Source organism: Nycticebus coucang, chromosome 15, assembly GCF_027406575.1.
Source record: "Nycticebus coucang isolate mNycCou1 chromosome 15, mNycCou1.pri, whole genome shotgun sequence".
Taxonomy (NCBI): Eukaryota; Metazoa; Chordata; class Mammalia; order Primates; family Lorisidae; genus Nycticebus; species Nycticebus coucang.
In genome coordinates this window covers 22,254,090-22,275,629 of record NC_069794.1, presented here as the reverse complement: position 1 = coordinate 22,275,629, position 21,540 = coordinate 22,254,090, and the positions used below count along the sequence as shown (strand labels likewise).

The window sequence follows — 21,540 nt, the reverse complement described above, 5'->3', positions numbered from 1 at the left end:
TTCTTTAGTATTTGTAAGATTTTTACAGTGTTTATAAGATACTAAGTATTTTACTTAGTATTTAAAAGTATTAAGATGTGCCTCATGTATCAGTATAAGGTGTAGGAGATAAATATATGTACACACATACATACAGGCACACACACACAGACCTCTATAAGTTGTCCATCCAAGAGACTGTAACAAACTGGTCAACTTACAGAGGTGGTCAACATAAGGTACCTGGACTGCTGTACGGTTACGTACATGCAGTGCATGTCCATTCAGTGATAATTAGGGCTACTTAAGAAGGTAGTCAATGTAGGGAGGTGGTCAACTAGGCATGTTTTATTTTTCTATTGTATATGTATTTACACATATATGAAATATGTATGTGTGTGTGTGTGTTTTGTTTTTTTTTTTTTTTTTTTTTTTAGAAAAGCTCTAATTCTAATTCTGCCCAGGTTAGAGCACAGTAGCATGATCCTATCTCACCACAACCTCAAACTCCTGGGCTCAAGTGATCCTCCTGTCAGACTCCCAAATAGCTGGGAGTAAAGGCACACACCACCATTCATGGCTGATTTTTTACCTTTAATTTTCTGTGAAGAGAGCCTCTGTGTATTGCCCAAGCTGTTCTCAAACTCCTGGCCTCAAGAGATCTTTCTATTTGAGCCTCTCTAAGTGCTAAAATTACAACTGTGAGCCACTAGACCCAGCCAAAAAATAATTTTGATATAATGTACCAAATATAATTCTCGCTTTATGCAAGTTCACACATACAACTGGAGTCTAGTAGCTTTGAGATCATCTTGTGGTTATGGGGAATGCCAGGTGAGCAAGAATGATCTAGGTCTGGAAACATATTGGAGGAAGAAAAACATCATAGCGATTAGGGAGAAAAATATTGCTGATAACATTTATAATTTGGCAACTTTTCTTTTTAAATTTAATTTCTTATTTTTATTATTCTATGACTTTCCCAAAGTCTTTGGAATGATTCTCCTTTCACCCCCACCAATTACCTAAGAAAGCTAGAAAACTATACTTTCACTATGGGTCATTGTGCATGAAAATGAAAATTACATATTATTTGTATAAGTATAAATCTTGCATGCAAGAAAAAATAACTTCTATAACTGAATCAAAATTGTCATCTAATTTTTCTTGGGGCAGAATCTTTTTTTTTTTTTCCAATTTTTGGCTGGGGCCAGGTTTAAACCCACCACCTCCAGTATGTGGGGTTGGCGCTCTACTCTTTGAGCCATAGGCACCACCCTTGGGGCAGAATCTTAAGCTCAGTCTCTTTACTTTTGTTCAGTCCCAATTTGGCCTCTTCACTTTCTCAGTGGACACTGTGAGTTACAGATTTCTGTACTGTGCCACCTACCAGAGAGGCTGAGACATAGAAAGACATCTTTGGACTCTTCCCCATCTAATCCTCTGGAAACCTGTCATATTTCTAGGTGATTTAAATAATTAAATTCCTCTTCATTGGGTCTATATTCATCTCTCTTCCAGCCCCATATATTTTTCAGGTCTTCTTATTTCATTCTGACCCCTTTCTGACCATTGCTGAGTAGAGGAAAAATTCTGCATCTCTTTAAAGTATGTTAGAGCAGAAAAAAAAAAAAAAAAGTTATATAAATTTCTCTTAACTCTCTCTAACCAAACACATCAAAAACTCATTTTTCTTCTACTTGGTCCAAGATGTCTTCAAAAATGATGCTTCATAACTTCCCAACTGTCTTAGTCTGTTTGAGATGCTGTAACAAAAATACCATAAACTTCACAAGTTACATATTACTGATATTTCTCACAATTATGCAGATTGAAAAGGCCAAGGTCCAGGACCCAGAAGATTTTATGTCTGGTGAAGTCCTGCTTTTTTGTTTGTATGTGATTCTTCCAGCTGAGTCCTCACATTGTAGAAGGCAAAAGAGCTCCCTGGGGCACCTTTTATAAAGGCATGATCTCATTCATGAGAATGACCTTGTGTCTCTCAGAATCCCTACTTTCTAAAACCATGTTATCAATGATAAGATTTCAAAATAGTAATTTTGTGGGAGACACATTCAGACCATAGCACTAAAGTCCACCCTATAAATAGGGATTTAGGGTGAAGTGGCTGCAGGGCCAGGGACCTTTCTCTGAGCCTTCACAACTAACCTCTTTTTTAAATTTATGACAGAGAAATCTAAGTAGAGATTGTCTCTTACCATCATGTATGAGTCTGCCCATACTTTATGATATAAACTTTTTTCATTGAGTATTTCTGAGCTTTAGCTGAGTTTATGGAATTAACATTTTTCTTTTACATTTTGTCTGAGCTATTAATTTCAAAAAATTATTCTGAAGTTCAAAATCCATGAAGAGATTTCTTTGTTTCACTTGCACTTATTTTATCATCCTTATTTTATCTTGATGTAAAGAATATCACTGATAACATTAAAAAAAAAAACAAAAGGAAACAAAAAGTATCAGAATCAAAAATCTTGTATTATTTTATGAAATGCTTATTAATAAATAATATTATTAAATAACGTTTTATATATTTAATTCCCCTAGAATGATATTCACTTGCCCTGAGCTCCTGAGGTGTGCCCAGGAAGCAAACTAAGTTCTGCTTGGGCAAGGAAGTACTGTATACTGATTTAAGTTGCCTATTATTATGAGGGTTGTTTTCAACTTGAAAGCTAACTCAATCTGAAGTGATGGATGTTTATTTTTAGGACCACCTCCAAAAGACTCTACTTTCTCTGATTCCTGATTTAGAATCCACTTTAAAAGATCTATGAAGTTGTCTTTTAATCTAGATAGCGCAGAAGCCATCACAGGGAAAGTTTTAAAAACATAAAGGAGAGATGTCAAGAGATTTTAAAGCGGTACTAATCTTTTACTCTTGATGCATTATACTAAATTTTAGAAACTCAAAATTCTTAACTTCCTGATACTCTGAAAAAGGGGTCAACATATAAATGAGGTAAATACATACTAGACATGTAAGACAAAAATCTCTTTATTCTGACCGTGAAATAAATTTTCACACTTTTTTTTATCTAGTTACAGAAAGCTTTGAAAATATTTACAATGAATTTAGAGATACTGTAAAAAGGAAGATCATCTTGCTACTATGCTGTATTCAAAAGATAATTTTGCCAGACAACCCATAGTCTCTTACCTACCTATATTTGATTGTTTTGAATGAAATAAAGGGGAAAAGACTGTACCTAAGGAAAAACAGGGGTGTCTGTGGTTCTTCATAAGCAGATTGTTTAAAAGTGGTACATTTTGAATCATCTAAAGGAAATACGTTGACATTGTAGCATTTCTTGTTAATGGAACACATGAAAGAAAGCACTGTGGGGCGGCTCCTGTGGCTCAAGGAGTAGGGCGCCGGTCCCATATGCCGGAGGTGGCAGGTTCAAACCCATCCCCGGCCAAAAGAAAGCACTGTGGAAATAAGTTTGTGATATGCACACAGAGGGCAGCCATTAGGGAGCCATGTTTTTTATGCTCTTTTCACACAAACTAAAAGCACAGACTTCAAACCATACTCAGTTATGTTCTACGTGTTGATGTTAAAAACTGTGGCTTCCCATGGGATAAATTAATCCATGTCAAAACCACAAGGCTGCATTAAGGCTATGTATATGTTTGTTGAATACATAAACGTGTTCAAGAAGTTTGACTTCATACAGAACTATTTTAAGATTCTCTAATTGAATTGCACATACCATCATGCCCATAACTCTTAGTTCTGTTTGATGAATTACACAAAGTCACTAAATTTTCTAGGAACCATGAAAACTATTACAAGCCTATTATAAAGCCTTACATGGATCTTCGAGTCGGTATAACATGAGACAGGTAATTAGAGCCCTACAATAAGCAGAGCTGGTTCATTAGGATTCAAGCAAGGTCTTCACGTGCTTCTCCTTGTGTATATCAACAGCCAGCTCGTTACAGAGCTGAACATGGTTCTCACAAGAACATGCTAGCTTGGTATACCGTAACTTCATTTACATTTTCACATGTTTCACACTTTATTAGTCTTTTTAGGTAAACGAGAAGTTAATGCCACATACACTGTTATGACATAGCTATGAGACCACCGGAAAGAGAGAAATTACCATAGTTATAAAAAAAGTACATAACACAGTAATATTCACACAGGTTTCTTAGGCCAAAATAAATAGCATAACTGAATGTTATGGTCTCTGATCCCTGGCATGTCAATAACTACTAATACCATGTCAAATATTAAAAGGAGAACCATCAGTCAAAATTAACTAAATTACAAAAGATATAAAAGTTGATTTATAATCTATTTTGTATCTCTCTAAATATATAAAAATAATTGCCTAAAGATTAATCAAATCGTAACAATAGTTAAGTAGATGCTTTGGCAAGTCTCAATATCTCACTGGATAACGTAAGCATAGCAATAGATTATTTAACATAATAGGATCAGAAAAGATGCCTCTCAAAGTTCATGTTACTTATATGATTTGGATAAATGACAGTGGAGTACTCAAAGTATTTGATCAGTAATGATCAGTAATGATCAACTTTGCACAGAACTAGAAATCTGTACCTAAGTTAGCTATCTCAGGATGTAGAGTAAAACAGTTCCTTCTATTTTATACATATAATATTTCCTCAAACCAGGTACAATGTGCTTTATTTACAGAGTTGTCTTTTCAAAATCTTCCCCTTGTATGATTGCTTAATTCTTTAATAACATGATATTACTTCCTCTGCTATGTGAAATTAACTCATCATTTTAAAGCTGCATCACTCTGAGATTGAATGAAATGGTTTCTCATACTCTTTATCTCACCTACTCTCCATGGTCATGGGCTGGCACAACAGTAGAATAGCTTACTGAAAAATAACTCTTCATTCTGAATGAAAATTTTAGAGGATTTAGTAGGAGTTACTTATTACATAAAACCATTTCTTTTAAGAGCAAAACACTCATGAGTCTGCTTTATTCATTATGTTCCTTTACAAGGACAGTTAAAGAAGGCTTATACAAGGTCCTCTGATGTCTTAGTTTAGATTAGACCTCTATAATAATCTGTCTCTGCCCCATGAAAGTGGAAATGTTGTCAAGACTAGTGAAGCTCATTTTAAGAGATAAAACCCAGGAGGTTTTGATTGGATAAACTTGTATGAAAGAACAAAGGGAATAAAATCATGAAGAAAATTTGAGAGAAATAGAAGTGACAGCTTTGCATTAGTAGGGATATCTATGTGTATATTGGTGTCCCTGAGCCTCTGTTGGGAGTCAACATATGTCTGGTTTTCTGAATTTCAGTATATTCAGGTACCCCTGTAACATTAATTAGTTATCTTCAAATGCATTTGTATATGAAAAAGAATGGGTCAGTAGCATGGGAACCAAAAAAAACTTGGAAGATTGTGGAAAAGACCAAGGAAGCATGAAATTTATAAATTAAATAAATATAAAGGTAGAAAGCAGAGTTTGAGCATATAAAACCAAATTCTAGCAATTATCTACAACATCTACACAAGAAAGTCATTTTCTCCTTCATGGAAACTAGAGCTGGAGTTGAGAATTCCTGGCCAGAATTATTCCCTATTCTATTGCCAGTACTATGACCTTAATGAAGTTCAAAATATTTTTAATCCATCAATATGAAATTGAGACAATTCCATGTGGGATTAGCCCTTCAGATATAGACTCATACATGAATTGGTCGAAATCAGTCTAACAGAAATTAGGTGAGACATGGAATGTTTTGGGACTTCAGTCTATTGCTAACTCTCCCTAGACCAAAGTCATTAGAGCAATATAAACATAAATTAAAAAGGCCAAATAACGTTGATAGTTTTTATTGAAAAGTTAATTATTAGGTACAATAGAGGAGAAATTTGAAGTGTCACTGTAAATATTATTGGATATTTAACAGCTAAATGCTAGTCTCATGAAAAAAATGATCCTGTACATCTATTAAATGGAAAAGCCACAGTTAAAGCTGTCTGACCAGAACTGCATAGGAACTGTTCATTCCTGCACAGGGGAGCTCATCTTTCACAACCTGATTCACACATTCATTTTGATACCATCTGGTTCACTCTTCTTGAGGAACAAAGGCCACTAGGAGAAAACTAAGTTCTTTTTCTCACATTATGTAAGAGAAAGAGAAAAATACCACACCCGATGAAAGTAGGTACAATGTGAATCTTCATAGGTGAAAAAATGTTCTCTAAATTACCTTTTAAAACTGATCTATTAATAGCCTCTAACCAAACCCTGCAGTTATGCTGAACTCTCATTCCTGGAGGAAAAATAACTGGCTAAAAAACCACAAAAGTATGCAAAAGAGAAACATGAGGTCTGAATATCATGTTAGAAGAAATAGGCAGCTGGTGCCCCAGTGCCTAAAAATGCCCAGAGGAAGAAACCTGCCCTCAAAAATACATATATCAAGGTAGACTTCAGATAATAGTGAGTGTACAGAGACTAAATGCTGAGAAATTATAAGTCCTTTGACTTGTAGTTCTGACAAAACAGATAGCAAGAAATGTGCTACTTTATCCCAATTATATAGCAGTAAATAGCAATAATAAAGGAGGAAAAAATTAATGTAGAGTTGAACTCACAGAAACTAAGGGAAATCCACAGGTCAGAAATAAAATGTCTTAAACATGCAAACCCGTACTGAAACGGCCCTGGAAGTACAATCATTAAATCTGGTCATCGTCAGGGCATTGGGACTCCATGATTATGAGGGGATCAGAGGTAATGTCTTGGGAATAAGACAATTCTCAAAACGTATACTTTTTTTTAAGGACTATAAACAGGAGGAATAAGTCATTTCTGGCTACTAGCATAGCAATATAAAAAGACAACTTATTTTTGTTCAGATTTCGAAGAAAGAAGAAATATATCCCCTGAGATGCCATAAGCTTGAGTCTGTGTTTTGCATTTATTTATAGTTTGAAATTGCATACTCTGTAGAACATACAATGTAAGAAATTAACATAAAAACACGGGACTTATGGGAAGAAAAAAGTACAACTGCGACTGAGAGACAATCTCACAACCCAGGAAACGTGGCTGAATGTAAACCTAAGAAACAACCCGACTCTGTATGAGCTCAGATAAAAAACTTAAAATTCATGAAGAAATACTTAAGCTTCAGTAAGTGCCAGTAATAATTGATTATGAGTAAAAGTCAATTGAGCAAGAAGAATTATACTTTATATACATGAGATAATAAAGTAGTTTATTTGAAAAGAGTAAAATAGACAATTCCATAATAATAAAATGCAGAAATAAACATAAAACCGAAGGGAACAAAGTTATTATAAAGAAACAGTTGTCAAAATTGAAAATAATCAACAAATAGAAATGTTAGATATTTTATGTATAGAAAAAGTAACAGTTAAAGAAATATAAAGTAATACCAAGATAAGATAAATGAAAAGAAATCTAAATTCAGTTGTATAAAGAGAAACTGAGCAGTTCTCCTCTCCCCGGGGAGGGGGGAAGAAAAAGACTCCAGTGAAAAATCCTAAAATTAATCAAGGGAAAAAAATGCATAAAGTACCAGAAAAAGAGCTTTTTCTCAAGGCATCAATGAAAGCCAGAAAATGTAGACTTCCATGTGCAGTGGGAAAATAACTTCCAATGAATAATAATACAACTCGATCATTATCAATACAAAGCTAAGGAATAAGTAAAAAATACCTTGATATAAAGCATTGAAGGAGTTCATTTGTAGAGTTGTCACAAAGCTGATTATATATTTCATGAAGAAAGTAAATTGAAAAGCAGAGAATGGTAAATGAATACAACGGTCATGTTAGATAGAAGAGAGCATTAGAAACGTTACCAATACATAGAAAAGATAAACGCTGTTTCCACATTTTGGCGATTGTAAATTGAGCTGCAATAAACAGTCTAGTACAAGTGTCCTTATGATAAAAGGATTTTTTTCCTTCTGGGTAGATGCCCAGTAATGGGATTGCAGGATCAAATGGGAGGTCTAGCTTGAGTGCTTTGAGGTTTCTCCATACTTCCTTCCAGAAAGGTTGTACTAGTTTGCAGTCCCACCAGCAGTGTAAAAGTGTTCCCTTCTCTCCACATCCACGCCAGCATCTGCAGTTTTGAGATTTTGTGAGGTGGGCCATTCTCACTGGGGTTAGATTATATCTCAGGATTGTTTTGATTTGCATTTCTCTAATATATAGAGATGATGAACATTTTTTCATGTGTTTGTTAGCCATTCGTCTGTCATCTTTAGAGAAAGTTCTATTCATGTCTCTTTCCCATTGATATATGGGATTGTTGGCCTTTTTCATGTGGATTAATTTGAGTTCTCTATAGATCCTAGTTATCAAGCTTTTGTCTGATTGAAAATATGCAAATATCCTTTCCGGTCTAGATGCCCACCAACCCAGGAATGGATTAACAAGCTGTGGTATATGTATACCATGGAATACTATTCAGCCATTAAAAAAAATGGAGACTTTACATCCTTTGTATTAACCTTGATGGAAGTGGAAGACATTATTCTTAGTAAAGCATCACAAGAATGGAGAAGCATGAATCCTATGTACTCAATCTTGATATGAGGACAATTAATGACAATTAAGGTTATGGGGGGGAAGCAGAAAGAGGGAAGGAGGGAGGGGGTGGGGCCTTAGTGTGTGTCACACTTCATGGGGGCAAGACATGATTGCAAGAGGGACTTTACCTAACAATTGCAATCAGTGTAACTGGCTTATTGTACCCTCAATGAATCCCCAACAATAAAAAAAAAAAAAAAGAAAAGATAAACGCTCATCCCTGAGAGGATCATTACCTATGCTTTCATGTAAAAAGAATCACATGTACCCCATAAAACTGCAAAATGTTATGCATCAATAAAAGAAATAAAAAGAGGATAAATTGAAATAATAGAGTCAGATTTGGTTTTAACAAATTTTAAAATAGTTTGGTAATCTAAACCGATATTGACTGTAAATACCTCCTCCCCACAGAAGAACAGCAAACTTAAATGAAACTCAAAAGACTTCATAGTAACATGAAAGATAAACAAGGGTGATCAGAACAAATCAAATACATTTTATGAATTTAAATAGATAATAATCCTTTATAATAGAAATATAACATACTAAAAAAAATTAGTAAACAACATTCATTAGTAATTGTTAAAATATTACTAAATAGTAATTACTAAACTGAATCAGTGTTTTAAACATATTCCTAAAACCAGAAAGACAAATCTAACAAATGTGCAAAAGGATTAAAAAATACTTCCACAAGGTCAGATAATGTATAAGAATCTATTGTTAACAGTTGGCATACATTCGCATTTTAAAATTAATATACTAACATAAAAATCCAACAGTATATTAAAAGGTAAATCATGCATACACGAGGCTTCTTTCAGGAATGACAGCATGGTTTGACATTAAATTTGTTAATGAAGTAATTTACTACATGAACAGATTAAAGGAAAAAATACTGTACATAAATATTTATTGAAAACCTTCTATTAGCTATTCCCAGTCATTAGGAAAGATCAGTGATCACAACAAACAAAATTTGCATTCTCAGTTCTTTTGTTTTACTGGAGAAGAAAGCTAATAATATACCAAGCAAATGAATAAATTAAACATTGTATTAACAGGAGAAAATATAAAAACAAAGGTAAACATGAAATGTTTGTTTGTGGAAGCAGGCAGGGATTAAACCAAGGGCACACCTGCTACATCATAGTGAAAAGAACTAAAAATACATTACTGTGGCTCAGTGAGTAGGGCGCCGGCCCCATATGCCGAGGGTGGCAGGTTCAAACCCGGCCCGGCCAAACTGCAACAACAAAAAAAAAAATAGCCGGGTGTTGTGGTGGGCGCCTGTAGTCCCAATTGGTGGGACCACACCTACAGTGCATCTTACAAGGGTACCTATAAAATTTACTAAATGTAGAATACAAATGTCTTAACACAATAACTAAGAAAATGCCGTGAAGGCTATCTATGTTAACTTTTTTGATGCAAATATTTCAATTTGTATATAAAACCAACACATTGTAACCCTCGATTGCATCAAAGTACACAGCTACGATTTAATACTTTATGGGGGCAAGACATGATTGCAAGACGGACTTTACCTAACAATTGCAATCAGTGTAACCTGGCTTATTGTACCCTCAATGAATCCCCAACAATAAAAAAAAAAAAAAATTGGTAAAAAAAAAAAAAAGAGGAAAAGAATGACAAATAAAATATCATGAGAGAATTATTTTTTTTGAATTTTCTATTTGTAAAATTTATATTTAAATGAAAAATTGTTAAAATAAAGGAAACATTTATTAATTAACAAAATTAATGCAGTTTTATATTTATAACAAAACTAAGTAGAAAGGACAAGTTTCCATGTTCTTTCCTGAGATGCAAAAGTCCCCCTACTACTCAACATCCTGTGGTACTTTCATTATGAAGGATCTGAATAGTTTTTATTGAGAAATAGTTTGGATAGCTGAGAATGTTAACAAATGGAAAAATATACTATGCTCATGGTTGGGAAGAATCAACATTGTTAAAATGTCCATAACTACCCAAAGCAATATATAATTTCAACACAATCCCCATTAAAGCTCCACTGTCATACTTTAAAGATCTTGAAAAAATAATACTTTGTTTTATATGGAATCAGAAAAAACCTTGAATAGCCAAGACATTACTCAAAAATAAAAACAAAGCAGGAGGAATCACGCTACCAGACCTCAGACTATACTACAAATCGATAGTGATCAAAACAGCATGGTACTGGCACAAAAACAGAGAAATAGATGTCTGGAACAGAATAGAGAACCATGAGATGAATCCAGCTACTTACTGTTATTTAATCTTTGACAAGCCAATTAAAAACATTCAGTGGGGAAAAGATTCCCTATTTAACAAATGGTGCTGGGTGAACTGGCTGGCAACCTGTAGAAGACTGAAACTGGACCCACACCTCTCACCATTAACCAAGATAGACTCTCACTGGATTAAAGATTTAAACCTAAGACATGAAACTATAAAAATATAGAAGAGAGTGTAGGGAAAACCCTTGAAGAAATTGGGTTGGGCGAGTTTTTTATGAGAAGGACCCCCTGGGCAATTGAAGCTGCTTCAAAAATACACTATTGGGACTTGATCAAACTAAAAAGCTTCTGCACAGCCAAGAACACAGTAAGTAAAGCAAGCAAACAGCCCTCAGAATGGGAGAAGATATTTGCAGGTTATGTCTCTGACAAAGGTTTAATAACCAGAATCCACAGAGAACTCAAACGCATTAGCAAGAAAAGAACAAGGGATCCCATCGCAGGCTGGGCAAGGGACTTGAAGAGAAACTTCTCTGAAGAAGACAGGCGCACGGCCTTCAGACATATGAATAAATGCTCATCATCTTTAATCATCAGGGAAATGCAAATCAAAACTACTTTGAAATATCATCTAACTCCAGTGAGACTAGCCTATATCACAAAATCCCAAGACCAGAGATGCTGGCGCAGATGTGGAGAAAAGGGAACACTTTTGCACTGCTGGTGGGAATGCAAATCAATACACTCCTTTTGGAAAGAGATATGGAGAACACTCAGAGATCTAAAAATAGATCTGCCATTCAATCCTGTAATTCCTCTGCTGGGCATATACCCAGAAGACCAAAAATCACACCATAACAAAGATATTTGTATCAGAATATTTATTGCAGCCCTATTCATAATTGCTAAGTCATGGAAAAAGCCCAAGTGCCCATCGATCCACGAATGGATCAATAAATTGTGTTATATGTACACCATGGAATATTATTCAGCCTTAAAGAAAGATGGAGACTTTACCTCTTTCATGTTTACATGGATGGAGCTTGAACATATTCTTCTTAGTAAAGTGTCTCAAGAATGGAAGAAAAAGTACCCAATGTACTCACCCTTATTATGAAACTAATGTAGGACCTTCACATGAAAGCTATAACCCAGTTACAACCTAAGAATAGGGAGAAAGGGGAAAGGGAGGGGAGGGAGGGGGAAGGAGGGGGATTAATGGGATTACACCTGCGGTGCATCTTACAAGGGTATATGTGAATCCTAGTAAACGTGGAATGTAAAGGTCTTAGCAAAATAACTAAGAAAATGCTACAAAAGAAGTAGTTTGGGTATATACAATCTATAAAGAGGAAAAGGTATGATATAATTAACCTCTGTCTCTCTCCCACACATTTGAAGGGCTCTGTGTGCTCTTCCACAATCCTGGGTGCTTTCCATTTCCCCTTTCTTGAATTTGGAGTTTATCATTTTATTTCCTATGTTTATATATCTAAACAATTTGGTATTATTTTGCAGGGTTTTTTATTTCAAATTAATATGAGGGTACAAATGTTTAGGTTACATTGTTCTCACTCCTGAGGTAAAGTTTAAGTTGTAAAATACCCTGGGATTGTGTACATTAAATGAGATCCCACCAATCCCCCTCCCCCTTCCCTCATCTTCCTCTCCCCTCCCCCTTGCTAGACTATATTTGTGTTTTATCATTTGTATAGCTTTGTTTTGTGGGCTAATCCCACTGTAGTTAGGTAATATCTCAGAGAGGTTTCCGTTTGCATTTCTCTGATGATTAGTGACAATGAGCGTTTTTCATGTGTTTTTTGGCCGTTCCTCTGTCATCTTCAGAGAAGTTTCTGTTCAACTCTCTTGCTCACTTAAAAATGAGATCATTTGCTCTTTTCTTGTGGATTAGTTTGAGTTCTCTGTACATTCTAATCATCAGTCCTTTGCCAGATTTGTAACATGCAAAAATCTCCCATTCTTAAGGCTGTCTGCCTATTTTGGTTGTGGTTCCCTCAGCTGTGCAGAAGCTTGTTAGCTTGATCAAAAAGGAAAGCATTTTGAAGAAGACCAATGATGAAGGGCAGGAGGAACTTACTCTTCCTATTTTCAGCATTTACTATAAAACTCAGGCAATTACCACAGTGTGGCACTGGTACAAGGACAAATGAAAGGATGAAATAAAATAAAAAGCATTAGAAGTGTTACCAAGAAAAGAAAATTTGACTTTTGACAAATATATGTGCAGGCATGTGAAGACATGTTCCATAAATGTAAATTTGGCACTAGTTATATAGAGAAGAAATATTGCTCCTACGCTAACAGAACTTTAATCTAATGTGGAATTATATGGTACAATTATGTTTAACTTTTTAATAAACGTCTACATTTCTTTCAAAGTTTCTGATCTTTGCCATTTTATATTCCCACCAACAGTGTTTGAGAGTTTAAATTCCTCCATATTCTTGAAAAAATTTCTCTGATCAGTCTTTCTAATGTCTAGTACAACACTGAGCCCTTCCTGAAATTCTATCAGTTTTCTCATCATGCATGTTAAACTCTCTCATTAGGTGCATATTGTTTTGGATAATTATTTGTTCTTATTATTTTTATTCTTTATTATTAAGACATTATTGTTCTCAGACCTGGACATAATTCTTGATCTTGACATTGTATTGTCTGACATTCAGTTGTACTTTGACTAGTCTTAACATGGTATATCTTTTACATTTATTTTATTTTTAATTGAGAAGTAACAATTGCATATATTTATGGAGTCCAATGTGATGTTTCGATGTATGTATATCCTTTAGAATAATCAAAACAGGGTAACTGGTAAATCTATCATCTCAAATATTTATGACTTCCTTGTGGTGAGTCCACTTCAAATCCTGTACACTATTTAGATATACACAATACTTATTATACATATAAACTAGAGTCAGTTTGCTGTTCCATGAACACCAGAACTCATTCATTCTAATTGCAACTTTGAACCCATTGATAAACATCTTCCTTTTGCCTGTCCATCTGACTCCCAAGCTTTTGGTAAACCACAACTAGTCTGTCCTTTGAGTTTTACACTTTTGGAAAACACATATAGGTGAGACCATATATATTTGTCTCTATGTTCCTGGCCTTTTTTTCTTTTACATAATGTCTTCTATGTTCATCTGTGTTGCTACAAATGAGAGGATTTCTTGTTTCTGTAAAGCTGAATAGTATTTTATTGTGTATAGATATAATATTTTAAGTTCATTCATCTATTTTTTATTTTTTAATATATATTATTATTATATTTTTTTTTGGCACACAATCTCACTGTGTCACATTCAATTGAGTGCTGTGTGGCCACAGCTCACAGCAGCCTCCAACTCTTGGGCTTAAGTGATTCTCTTGCCTCAGCCTCCTGAGTAGCTGGAACTATAGGCGACCACCACAAAACCTGGCTAATTGTTGTTTTTTTTTTTAATTAAATCATAGCTGTGTACATTGATACGATCATGGGGCATCATACACTAGCTTCACAGACCGTTTGACACACTTTCATCACACTGGTTAACATAGTCTTCCTGCTGTTTAGCTGGCCCAGGCCTGGTTTGAACTTGTCAGCCTGGGTATATGTGGCCAGGGCCCTACCCTCTGAGCCACGGGCGCCACCAGTCCATCTGTCTATTAATGGACAGTAAGTTGTTTCCTTATCTTGTGAATTATGTGAATTATGCTATTGTGAATTATGCTTCAGTGACTACGTGAGTGCAGACGTCTCTTCAGTATACTTTCTCAGTTCCTTTGAGTAATATTCAGAAGTTACTTTCTTTGCATTAGTATTATTATTATTGCTTAATATTTCGATGCATCAATCGTCTGATTTCTTTTCTGAATGTATTTATGTTCGTTTGTTCTTTACGAGGTTTTTGTTTCTAGTCCTTATCTTAAACATTGTTATTGTTATTAAATTTTAAGCCTTTTTAATTTTGTGAAGGCAAAAAATGGAAACCTAATAAACACATGTATATGTAAAAAAATAATAAAAAAACAGAAGTAGGGCAGCTAGATCATACAGTAATTCTGTTTTTAGTTTTAAGAGAAACCTCCATACTGTTTTTCAAAATAGCTAATTCCCTAACTTACAATACAGTGTGTGTTTCCTTTACTCTATATCCATGCCAATACTTTTTCTGATTCATCTTTTATATAATAGCCAATTTATAAGTGATATCTCATGTGGTTTTAATTTGCATTTTTCTGATGATTTACAATCTCAAGCATTTTTTTTCATATTTTCTTTGGCAATTTATACATCTTTTTCTTGAGAAATGTTTATTTAGGTCCCCTCCCCCCCTTTTTTTTTTTGAGACAGAGTCTTAGTCTATTGCCCTGGGTTTAGTGTCCTGGCATCTCAGTTCACAGCAACCTCCAACTCCTGGGCTTGAGCGATTCTCTTGCCTCAGCCTCCCGATTAGCTGGGACTACATCTTATAGGTGCCTGCTGCAACACCTGGCTATTTTTTTTTTTTTTTGTTTCAGTTGCCCCTGCTGTTTTAGCTGGCCGGCGCCAGGTTCGACCCACCACTTTTGGTATATGGGGCCTACCCACTGAGCCACAAGCGCCGCCCCCTTTCCCATTTTTAACAGGGTGTTATGTTTACATTTTATTGAGTAATTTGTGTTCCTTGGATATTTCGTATATTAGTCTTTATCTATTGTATGATCTGCAGATATTTTTTTCCAATCCAGAGTTGTCTCTTCATCATATTAATTATTTCCTTTGGCATATGGCAGCTTCTTACTCTGATGCATTTCTGTTTGTCTATATAATTTGCTTTGATTACCTGTGCTTTGGGGATCATATACAAGAAATTTCTGCCAGACCAATGCCATGAAGTTTCCTGATATGCAGTTTTGAACCGTTAGGTTTTATGCTTAAGTCTTTAATCCATTTTGAATTAATTTTTGTGTAAGGTGTGAGATAAGAGTTCATTTTCATTCTGGTTATCCAATGTTCTGAGCAACATGATATATCTTTTACTATCCTTTTCTTTTGAATCTATAGTATTATTGTCATCATATTTAATATGCATCTCTCGTAGGCAGCATGTATAAGTCTTGCTTTTTCATGTTTCTGAAAATCTCATTTGCATTTAATATGATTCATTTTTAATCTATCACCTTAATTTTTTTAACTTTTCTGATTTTCTCCTTGTGTTGACTTACTAGTGTAATGTTTTGTATTGTTAGTGTATGATTTAGGGTTTGTTATGTACGTATTTTACTCATGGTAGCCTATTCTAAAGTGATACTGTACTTACGGGTTCACTATATAGGTACGGGTGAACATTAGCTGCAGTATAGTTCTGTCTCTCCCCACCTAGCCTTTATGCTATTGGCATACACTTCACCATACATACAAAAATACAGAATGTACTGTTAGTATCTTTCACCAACAATTACCTTTTGTAGTTACTGAAATAATAACTAGCCATCATATATTTACATCTAGTTTCCAAACCAGGTGGTATTCATTTGTGCATTTGTATGTATGTGTGTGAGGGGGATGTGAGTGTGTGTGTATGTGTATAATTTCACATTTCCACCTGGTTTCTACCCTGCAGGTCATTTTTGTTTGTTCCCTGGTGCTCAAAATTTTTCCAAGAATCTTACTTGTTTTCCCATGTTTTTCACTTGATTCTGGTGAGGGTCTGAAGGTTGTCTCTATTTCTAAATCTTGTCCAGAAGCAAAAGTATTTTATTTATTTATTTATTTATTATTTATTTTTTGTACTGCCCTTGGTAAAGTGCCATGATATCAGAGGACTCACAGCAACCTCTAGCTCTTGGGCTTCCGCGATTCTCTTGCCTCAGCCTCCTGAGCAGCTGGGACTACAGACACCTGCCACAACGCCCGGCTATTTTTTGGTTGCAGTTCAGCCGGGGCTGGGTTTGAACCCGCCACCCTCAGTATATGGGGCCGGCGCCCTACTCACTGAGCCACAGGCACCACCCGAAGCAAAAGTATTTTAATAATTAATGAATACTTGTATCAATGACTCCGAATCAGATATTATTATAATCTTTTTTTGGCTACATCAACATGTAATAACTATAATTTTGCTACAAAGATGTATTACTTTTAAAGTTTGAAACAATTTCTATACACACACTTGACTAATAAAAGAGGTAGAGGAAATTTTTCTCTTAATATATACCACTTTACCTTCAGACAAGGTTTGTTAATTTGAACCAACTGTGACAAGTCAGCCTCAATTAAAATCAAATAATTATTAACAGTGTCTATATTTGTCAACAGAAGGAGAAAATGAAGTTGAAAGTAAAGTAACATTTTCATTCTTATCTTTAGATCCTCTTCTTTTTCTTGACAGGCAGTTAGGTCCATTCATGGTTTTTTGTTACTTTTTTTTTGCTTCCCTTCACTGAAAAAGGAGGCTATAAAGTCCCTCCTGTGATAAAAGGGAAATCAGACTTCAAATAGATTATTTCTGTGAGGTTTTGCATTTAACTGTTTAAACCAAATTTGTTAATGGTCTGGCTAGAATTTTAACAGCTGTTATCTTTTTTTTTCTTATGACACTCCTATATCCTGTATGCTATATGATAAATTATGTTTACTAAATGCATATTCAGTTTATGTAATAAATTCAATTAATTACTTTTCAATTTTTCCTGTATTTAGAGGGATGAATCTGTCATTGTTTCACATTTCAACCTGTGCTTATTGTTTGTTTTTATTTCCATTCTAAGGTATGAAATCCTTTGTCAATGCAATCCCTTCTGCCAATGACCCTTAATAAATCTGTTGTATGATTTTTTGGAATCTTGGTCCATCTGTTATTTGATATACTTTCTTCATCTTTTAGACTTTTACTCTCCTTTGCCATTCTATTATTTTTATTCTCTGTGATTTTTAAAAATTTAATTTGATTTAATTAATCTATTAATTGTTGTTATAATGGAAACCACTCAGGTTGGGCCTTCTTTTTCTTACTCTCTCAGAGACAAAAGTAATAACCATCAATGGGAAATGACAATTGCAGCAAAGCAACACCAGAGCGAATGATGTGCCGGTGTGGTTTATACTATTCCATGCTTTACAGGTTCAGAAACCTCTCTAGTAATGAACTATAGAAATGAGCTCTGAAAGTATAGTCTTTATTCACATTTAAATAACCAGCTCAAATTTATTTTACAAAAACGTTATGTGACTATTTATTTAACTCTACCACGATATTTTTGAGCTTTTTGAAGATCATGGATTCATGAGCTCAGCTTCTTCTGATGCCATTATTTCCAATTAATTCCTTGGTTGTATGTAATTTAAATTCTGTCTTTTTTATTTCCATGAAACTTTCTAGTAAAAGAAGGCTATCACCTTTTCTGCTGTCAAACTTAATGACCATATTTAATCCTTTTCTTATTATATATTTCTGCTCTAGGGAGCATATTCCATGTTCGTTTTTTTATGTTTAGTCGTTGACATTCTATGCCTGCCCTGGACCACTGTCTCCAAGGATGATAACACAAAAACTGTCATCCACATATCATGCTCAGGGCTCAACATCTGTAGCTCAAGTGGCTGGGGCACTGGCCACATACACTGGACCTGGCCGGTTTGAATCCATCCCGGGCCCGCCAAACAACGATGACAACTACAACCAAGGAATAGCCGGGAGTTGTGATGGATGCCTGTATTCCCAGCTACTTGGGAGGCTGAGGCAGGAGAATCACTTGAGCACAAGAGTTTGAGGTTGCTGTGAGCTGTGATGCCAAGGCTAGAGGGGCAACAGCTTGAGATTCTGTCTCAAAAAAAAAAGAAAATCATGCTCAGATAAAAAGGTTACCAATTGTTAAATAAACTTAGGCAACATAGGAAATTTTAAATACTAGTCTAGGCAGAGATAAACCATTCAATGACTCAAACATAGTTATAAAATAGTTTTGAAAAAATATGTGATTGTATTATTTTGATCTCAACTTGAGTCATGCTGCCTTAATTTCTAGACTTTCATGACATCACCTTTTCGTCCTTCAAAGGAAATGTCATTTAAATACCTATGTGAATCTATTCTGCAGTGACAGCTCTTATACATTGCTCCGCTAATCACTCTTTCTCTCTCCTACGGAGCTATCCCACATTCTCATTACTTCAAAATGCTCATATCTCCCCTTGATGTTCAGTCCTTGTATAAATTTGCCTGTTAGATAAATGCATTTGTATGCATGTAGCTACATCAAACCTAATGATTTAAAACCAAAATTTATTAAAAAATTCCCCAAATTTGACCTGGTTTCTTCCTTCCCTGTCTTTAATAAGGAAATCCAAATGATCCAGTGAATCAAATTGGAAACCTGGATATAAGGTCAAACTTTCAAGATCCTCTAAGTCCTACACATTCTACGAGTAATCATTTACAAAATGTAGTCAATTTCAGTGTTCTTAAATTGTTCTTGAGAGAAAATTGTCTAGCAAAAAGGTAGTAAAGTTTTTAATCTAATCACAAGAGTTATATTCCCTCCATATTGCTATATTCTCTTGCTTGGAAACAAATTACACAAGAGGAGATGATTGTACAGGGGATCATTTTGGGGGGCGTCTTATGGGAAGCCATATTCAATATAACTTGATGGTTTCAAGACATCTATTGAAAGATTAATGTTATCACTACTAAGGCTGTTTAGGGAAGTATAGTTTGGACTCAGGGGTAAGTTGTCTCCCTTGTCTACATCCAGTGAAATGTACTTACCCACTCACTCAAAGCCTCTATGATATACCTTGCATCTATCTCTCATTACTTTAGATATTTCGTCTTTAATTCAAATATTTTAATTTTACTAAATAAAAAAAGACTACATTGTGATGAATGTAGTTTTATCACATATTTTCCAGTAATGTGTGTGGATATTTCAATTTTAAAATGAATATGTTTAGATAATTATGTGCCAGATACACGGTCTGATTCCAGATGGCTTAAGCAAACTCAATAGCACTTTAAAAAAAAATTCTTTAAAAGACAGATTGTTCTGTGAATCCCACATTGAAAATCTGTTGCTTAAGTTTCTGGTATGAGATATGGAACAATACAAAAGTTGGCTAGTTAACAACTTAATTTATGTGTGCATGATTATAGACAAGATTATAAGAATATTTTTTAAAATACATGTTTTTAATTTTAAATTTAACTAAATTTAAATATTACTTGTTCAGTTCAAATAGAATCCTGAATAGATTATTGTGAAAAAAATTTTAGAGAAAGAGTGTATGTGTGTGTTTATATTATTTTTATATTGGGTGAAGTATATGTTGTATTAATTTTTAAATAAAGAAATTCTGAGAATCAAAGATTGAAACTTCTAGAGGAGATCCAGCTAAATTTCTGTCTAATTGGTCTAATGTTAAATTTGCTTGGTGGCACAAATGGCTAAATTTCCATTTTCAAGTGCTGTTCTAAGCACTAAGAATGTAGATTGAGTCAGAAAGTCTTAATAACTCTAAAAACATGGGTGGCGCCTGTGGCTCAAGGAGTAGGGTGTTGGTCCCACATGCCGGAGGTGGCAGGTTCAAACCCAGCCCCGGCCAAAAACCAAAAAAAATAAATAAATAAAAAAATAACTCTAAAAACTTGTACTTTAATGAGGCTGAAAAACCTATTCAGCAAGTTAAGAAGAATTTTAAATTGAGATAAATGTAATGAAAGAATAAATAAGATGATTCAATAGAAAATTATGTTGACTGGAAAAGTTTACCATACACACAGCAATCAAGAAAGGCTTCAGGGAGAAGTTCACCTGTAACTCAAGTCTGAAGACAAGGATTCAGCTATATTACAGCAGAGACAGGAACATTTGAAGTGTACCTGACAAAACATGTAAGTTGGTAACAAGACCCAAGGACAGAGAGGTGGCTGATCTACTGTAAGCACAGAAGTTTAGACTCAAGATTAGACTGCAGTTTGAGAAGGTGAAGTCTATAAAATGAGGGTATTAATAATCCTGGGTAATTCCATATGTTTTTCTGGGTATCATTGACTTTAACAAGTTCAATTCTAAAAGAACTTAGAAAAGTGTCAATCCTAGACAATGTTAATGATCATTTCTGTGAGTTGTACTTCAAGTAATCAAGTGTCCGTATATCTTCTATTGTTCGATCCTGTAACTTGAAATATAATTGAATTCCTTTCATCTCTTGGTGCTTATCATGTGTCAGGTTCTGAGATAAACACCATACTCTATTATTTAATACTTATAATAATGCTTAAATAGATCACCTAGTTTAGACTTGAGAAAACTAAGGATCATAGAAGTCAAACAACATGAACCCCTAAGATTCTCTAGCACTTTTTTTCTTCACTCCACAAGTGCTTGTACTAGTCCCTGGCCTGGGGACCGCAGTTGTAGGGGACTGACGTTTCTGACACAGTTACAAAAATAACTCTGGCTGGGCAGTGCCTGTGGCTAACAGGAGTAAGGTGCTGGCCCCATATGCCAGAGGTGGTGGGTTGAATCCCAGCCTCAGCCAAAAACTGCAAAAAATAAAATAAATAAATAAATAATAACTATGGCTAAGAAAAGTTTTTATTTATATAAATATATATATTGTACTATCATTTTCGGTTACCTCTAAATTTAAATTATTTTCTGTCAGTATAATAATCTAAATCTTACAATACAAATACAAATTTAACAGTAAGAA

The 21,540-nt window shown here is 34.6% G+C and overlaps 1 pseudogene; it reads right to left on the bottom strand.

The window, feature by feature from the left end:
* Positions 1-17,808: 17,808 nt before the first annotated feature.
* Positions 17,809-18,003, bottom strand: LOC128567161 (uncharacterized; annotated as a pseudogene).
* Positions 18,004-21,540: the final 3,537 nt, after the last annotated feature.